Genomic DNA, 6000 nt, shown 5'->3' with positions numbered 1-6000 from the left:
GAAAAATGATTTATCACTAGGATCCCCCTATCTACCTTATTAACTATGGTTTAAATATGTATTTTCATATCTTGTACTTGCATATATATGTATGGTGTAATGTGTTAAATAGTATAAAGACAGTGTTGTATGCTTGTGAATGCGGGATAAGTTAAAATTTGAGGCACTGCTTATTTCTGGATCTTGTGAAATGCATTTTCCCCAAAAAGTCTTGTCAGGAACCACTACTCTTGTCTTTAAAAATTTAAATAAGTTGAGTAACCAAAGGCAAGTTCCAACTTAGGTTCCTATTTACATTTGTATTATTGTTACTGCATATTGATCACAGACACTATTACTCCCAATAAACAATGTGAATAGGAAAAAGAACCGAGAACAAACTTTTCTCACAGACAATACAGGCTGTGGTGTTTAGCAGAAGGCATTCCATGGAAACTGGTGAAGAAGTGAAGTAAAAGCAATGGGAAATGTAGTATAGAAAAGCTTATATAAAATAGATAACTAATAAGGACCCACTGTGTAGCACAGCGAACTCTACCTAGTACTCTGTAATGGCCTATATGGGAAAAGAATCTAGAAAAGAGTGGATGTATGTATATGTATAACTGACTCACTTTGCTGTACACCTGAAACTAATACAACATTGTATATCAACTATGCGCCAATAAAAAGTTTTAAAAAACCTTTCAGACAGCTGCTAACCAATGATAGATTCATTGACTAAGGCTACTGTTCAGAGGAATTATATGACCATTGTCCATCCTACAACCTGAAATCTAAATTTGTTTGGGAATAAACTGTGAATTCAAGGTCTTTGCTAGGTGCTGGGGGCAAAAGAAAGACATGATCCCTGCCGTTGAGGAGCTTACAATAGAGCCCAACAAATGTTAGAAGAAAGACAGTGTTTTGTGGGGACACTTTTGTTATCCCTCTACTTCACTAAAATCTTTTCAAACGTTTTGGCATCTTTAAAACAATCTCCTTGCAAGTAGTGCAAGGAGACATTTTTTAAATGAGTTGAGGAAAGAGAACTGGCCAGTGATTTTTGGAGTTTGGAGCTCCCAACTCCAAAAATCTGTGAGATTCTTATAAAAGGAACTCAAGAATACACATCCATTTTGAGTGATGTTATAGCATGGGGTTTAAATTTAGGCTAACTGGGTTTAAATTCCAGCTCTGCCACTTACTAATTCTGCAAACTTGGAAAGATATTTAACATCATTTTGCCTCAGTTTCCTCATCTAAAAAATGTGAGGAATACCAGTAGACTTCCTACTTAGGGTTATCATAATAGTCCAATAGATTAATGTAAATGAAGCCCTTAGATCAGTGCTTAGCACAGAACAGTCTTCAAAACTTATTTTTTAAATGAGTTGAGGAAAGAGAACTGGCCAGTGATTCTTGGAGTTTGGAGCTCCCAACTACAAAAATCTCTGAAATTCTTATAAAAGGAAATAAAGAATGCACATACATAAGCACAACCAAGAGGTTATAAAAAGTCACAATAATTTCTCAAACTGAGAAAACAGTATGATCAATCTTTACTATTAAAATGAAATTTATGCATATGTTTTTCTGTTGATACATGATGTAAAAAAGGCTAGATCAATTTTCACTAAATATTAAGGGTGTATTTGGGATGGGTAGTTAAAATATAGGCTATTTGGCATAAATAAAACTCATTCTGCAGGGGACTCAAAGAAACAGGTGGTCATCCTACAAAAGTGCTAAAATTGTTATTCAACAAGAAGCCTCTGACTGTTAAACAGGAGAGATAAACCAAAAGTGATTTTTAAAAATGAGCTCCAAATAGATAGTCACCAGGGCACATATTCCAAATTATAAGAATAGATTTGCAACTGATCTGATTCTTTCATGGGCAACTCCATGTATAGGTGTACTGGAATGAAGAACAGAATGAGATATATAAATATATGTGTGTGTGTGTATGTTTTAAATTCTACACTTTCTTCCTTTTCTTTTTTTAAAATTTATTTATTTTATTATTTATTTTATTTTTGGCTTTGTTGGGTCTTCGTTGCTGCATGCGGGCTTTTCTCTAGTTGCAGAGAGCAGGGGCTACTCTTCATTGCGGTGCGTAGGCCTCTCATTGCAGTGGCTTCTCTTGTTGTGCAGCATGGGCTCTAGGCACACGGGCTTCAGTAGTTGTGGCTCGCGGGCTCTAGAGTGCAGGCTCAGTAGTTGTGGTGCACGGGCTTAGTTGCTCCGCGGCATGTGGGAGCTTCCCGGACCAGGGCTCGAATCTGTGTCCCCTGCATTGGCAGGTGGATTCTTAACCACTGAGCCACCAGGGAAGCCCCAGAATGATATTTTAAAAAATATATTTTTAAATGATTCTTCTAATAACCATTGACCTATAGTATTTCATAGGCTATTCTAGTAGAAACCAAACCTCCCACCATAAATAAAAATGGCAACCTAACCACAGCTGATGCTGGTTGGAATGCCAGAAACCATTTGACTTCTCAAGATTTGACCAAACTGATCTTTGAAACTAAAATTTTCCATCCCTACCTCTTGCTATAATGATTACCATTTAAAAATAGCTTGTGTTCTAACACTTCCTATTTTTCCCAGTTATAACAAAATCAAAATCTAAAGGAAATTAATTGAAACAATTCTACAGGAAACAAATGGGCTTTCCATTCAATGTAAATTTTTTAGAAACATGAAATTTGCTGGTGAAAAGTTTTCAGTGTTATTTTACAAACCATTATAACTTACCTGATGGATGATGAAAATTGCAAGCAATATTATCACAGAGGAAAAAACAGAGTGAGTTTTCTTTTGTCAGTTTTCAGGTCAATTCATCAAATATAATTTTGTCAGACTAAGTGCCAGGTAATGTGCTACGTGCTGAAGATAAAAAGGTAAAAGGTAATAGCAATACTGAATGATATCTAAATAGAACATGTATAGGTGTAAAACTCATACGAAAAAGGAAAAGATCTGTTCTAACATTGTCAAGGAAGAGTTGGTTTTAAAGGGGAATAAGAGTGTGTCGTAAGGACAAGGAGGAAGCAGTACCTGTGCAAAGGAAGAAGAAACAGCATGTGCAAAGGCAAAAATGGAGACTGAAAACAGCATTGATACAGTTAAGTGCAACTGTTGGTATATAATAAAGGTTATAACGTGTTCACTGGGTTATTTTTTTCTTAACTAAACTGTGTCTGGAAGAAAGAAAAAGTGATTTTTTTCTTTCCCTTTGGTTAAATAATAAGCAATGAAATAGAAAGATTTTTGTTAACAATTATATTCTTATTGTGGCCAGGCACAGTCTAGAACAGCATTGTCTAATAGAAATATAATGCCAACCACATATATGTTTAAATTTCCTATTAGTCTCATTTTAAAAAGTAAAAAATTCACAGGTAAAATTAATTTTAATAATATATTTTCCTTGATCCAATTATGCAAAATATTATAATTTCAACTTATCAATATAATCAATATGAAAATGATCAATGAGGCATTTTACATTTTTATATTAAATCTTTGAAATCCTGTATATACTTTACACTTACAGCACATCTCAATTCACATGTTAATTTTATCAGAAATATTCAATCTGTACTTAGATTTCAAAAAATTTATAGTTGAAAAAGTAGATTCACAAAGCTCAAGTTTCCCAAACATATATAGACATTATGTAGTAACTGAATTGAATATCAGTTTTTAAATTTAAAATTAAACACAACTAAAATTCAGTTATTCAGTTGTCGTAGCCACATTTCAAGGGCTCATCAGGCTTGTTCAAGTGGCTACTGCAGTTGAACAACCCAGTTCTAGAATAAATGTTAGGTCAAATCTCTAGTCTGAAATTACTATTACAAAAATCAAATCAGTAAGCAGACTATCAGGTTGGTAATGAGGTACTAATATTAGGCATTTTGGATTACCTTTCACCTCTCCCTTGTTGGTCCATGTCTACCCAGACAAAATACAGATGAGAAAAAATAGTGAGGGTATCTGGAAAAGATCTTGCAATCAACAAGGAGAATGAGGTTAATTGGAGGAAGCTTAAGAGTTCATGATATAAAAGCAGAACGTTCCTAATACTTACTGACTTACTAGGCCTTAACCCTGTTACTGAAGTAAATAAATAGATTCAAGTAGTAGACAGATTCTGAAAGGGTCAGAGAGAAAGAGTCTGGTCATAATAAGGATGGATAGTTCTCTTGCCTTCTCACTACACTCACCCAAAAAACATCCACTATAAACGAAACCCCAAAACATAAAATACAAGTTCTTATATTTTTCCAAAAGCAAAAAATTTTTTTTGTTCTACTTAGGCAAAGTTATAGACATGCTTCTTTCACAAAGTCATAGGTAAAAATATGAAAGACTAAACTAATTGTTACATTTCAAAGAGGATTATTTCATAAGTACTTCTATTTTATGGAAGAGAGTTCCTCCAGGAATATTGAGCAAGTATTCACGATTCACCTAGAATATTCCATTATTTATTTACCAAATCTTTTTTGAGCGACTATTATATTTTAGGCACTGCGCTAGGCAGAGAAATTTCAGCAGTGAACAAGAAACACCTGCCCGCACAGAATGTGTGGTAAGAGCTGTCAGAGGAAAGGTAGGAGCATGCTGGAGTAGGTTGCCAGATTTAGCAAATGAAAATACAGGATGTCAGATATTAAATGGGACATAGTTACACTAAAAATTATTTGTTATTTATCTGAACTTCAAACTTAGTTGAGTATCCTGTCTTTTATCTGGCAAACCTACATTAGAGGGACAACTTGGAAGTGGAGGTAGTGTGAATGGAGAGAAAGGAAGGCTTCCTTCAGAAAGCAACTTTAAAAACAAATTCTGGGCATAGCAGGGAATAGGCAGGGAGAAATCATTCCAGGTGGAAACAATGCAATGCAAACTAAGTCCCAAGGCCACTGTCAAATCTAGGAACTGACAGAAGGGAAGTAATTGGAGTAAGGAAGAAGGAAAACGAAAGAGGAGGAATGTTGATGAAAGATATGCCTGAGAGAAAAACAGAAGAAACTCTTTTAAAGAGTTTATACTTTATCATAAGATGAGTGCGGTTCCACTAAAGAACTTTAAGCAGCCTGTCTTGGCTACAGTGTGAACAATGGACTACAGTCGTACTGGCAGGATAACTGACAGACCAGTAAGAATGCTACTGATGTAATTCAGGATTTCAATAGAGGCCTGAACAAAGGCAATGGAAAGACGGACCCATTAGTAACACCGTAACCTGAGATGGCAGCGAAAGAGGCAACTGCAAAGGGGATAGAGAAGAGGACTGAGAGTTAGGAAAACCAGGAGAAGCATTACGTAAATCAAATGAAGAAAGGTCAACAAATCAAATATTTTTTGAGGAGGTAAGATAAGGACAGAGATATGATGCCTAGATTTAGCCGTAAGACAATCACCAGTGAGCTTTGCCAGGGGCAGTCTCAGAGGAATGATTTTGAGGCCAAACTAGGTCACAGTTGTCTGAGCAGAAGGTGATGCTGGACTAGGAACCAGCTGGGGCAACGCAAGGATCCCACTTCCTCTTTGCCCTTTTAACAGGTAAGGGTCAGGATAGGAGTAGAGTTTGGGGACGGAGCAACCTGTGTCCCAATCTTGCTGAACAGGCTGCGGGCTGATTGCTAGGGGCCAATCCTTTCCTAGAGCTCTTGATTGACAGAGCCGTGCGCCAAAGACTGAGCTTGAACGGGAGGCCATGACTCACAAGGGGGCGGAATTCCAGGGCACTAACCCGGAACGGTTTGGGACTCGCGTTCCTTTGTGAGGAACACCTAGGGCGGGCCCTCTGCCAGAATGGCAGTATCCTCCGGGCCAATGGACGAACCTCGTTAAACGAGCGGCAGCCGCGCCAGCCAATGGCTTAGCGGCAGGAGGCGGGCGAAGTCAGTGGGCGGGGAATTAATGAAGCGTCTTTTTGCCACCCCACCCCCACATACCCCAGAGGCGAGCGTGGGGAGGTTCCGCCAGCGTCGTAGG

The 6000-nt window shown here is 37.3% G+C and overlaps 1 protein-coding gene and 1 long non-coding RNA gene across 5 annotated transcripts in view; one reads left to right on the top strand and one right to left on the bottom strand.

Moving 5' to 3' along the window:
* Window positions 1-2765: 2765 nt before the first annotated feature.
* On the bottom strand, window positions 2766-5688 carry LOC125965273 (uncharacterized). Its single transcript, XR_007478970.1, has 3 exons — window positions 5607-5688; window positions 3921-4001; window positions 2766-2877 (listed from the first exon to the last, which is right to left on the bottom strand). It is a non-coding gene; the product is annotated as an uncharacterized LOC125965273 (long non-coding RNA).
* Window positions 5689-5857: 169 nt separating this feature from the next.
* Window positions 5858-6000, top strand: part of MSANTD4 (Myb/SANT DNA binding domain containing 4 with coiled-coils) — a 40287-nt gene continuing 40144 nt past the window's right edge. For all 4 annotated transcript variants that reach the window (XM_049714117.1, XM_033413420.2, XM_049714115.1 and 1 more), the window contains exon 1: window positions 5858-5999. The gene's annotated coding sequence lies outside the window, so the exon portion shown is untranslated. The remainder of the gene's footprint in view (window position 6000) is intronic.

Source organism: Orcinus orca, chromosome 8 (genome assembly GCF_937001465.1).
Source record: "Orcinus orca chromosome 8, mOrcOrc1.1, whole genome shotgun sequence".
In the NCBI taxonomy this organism is placed as follows: domain Eukaryota; kingdom Metazoa; phylum Chordata; class Mammalia; order Artiodactyla; family Delphinidae; genus Orcinus; species Orcinus orca.
Note: the sequence above shows the minus strand (reverse complement) of the source record. Positions and strands in the feature narration are given on the sequence as shown.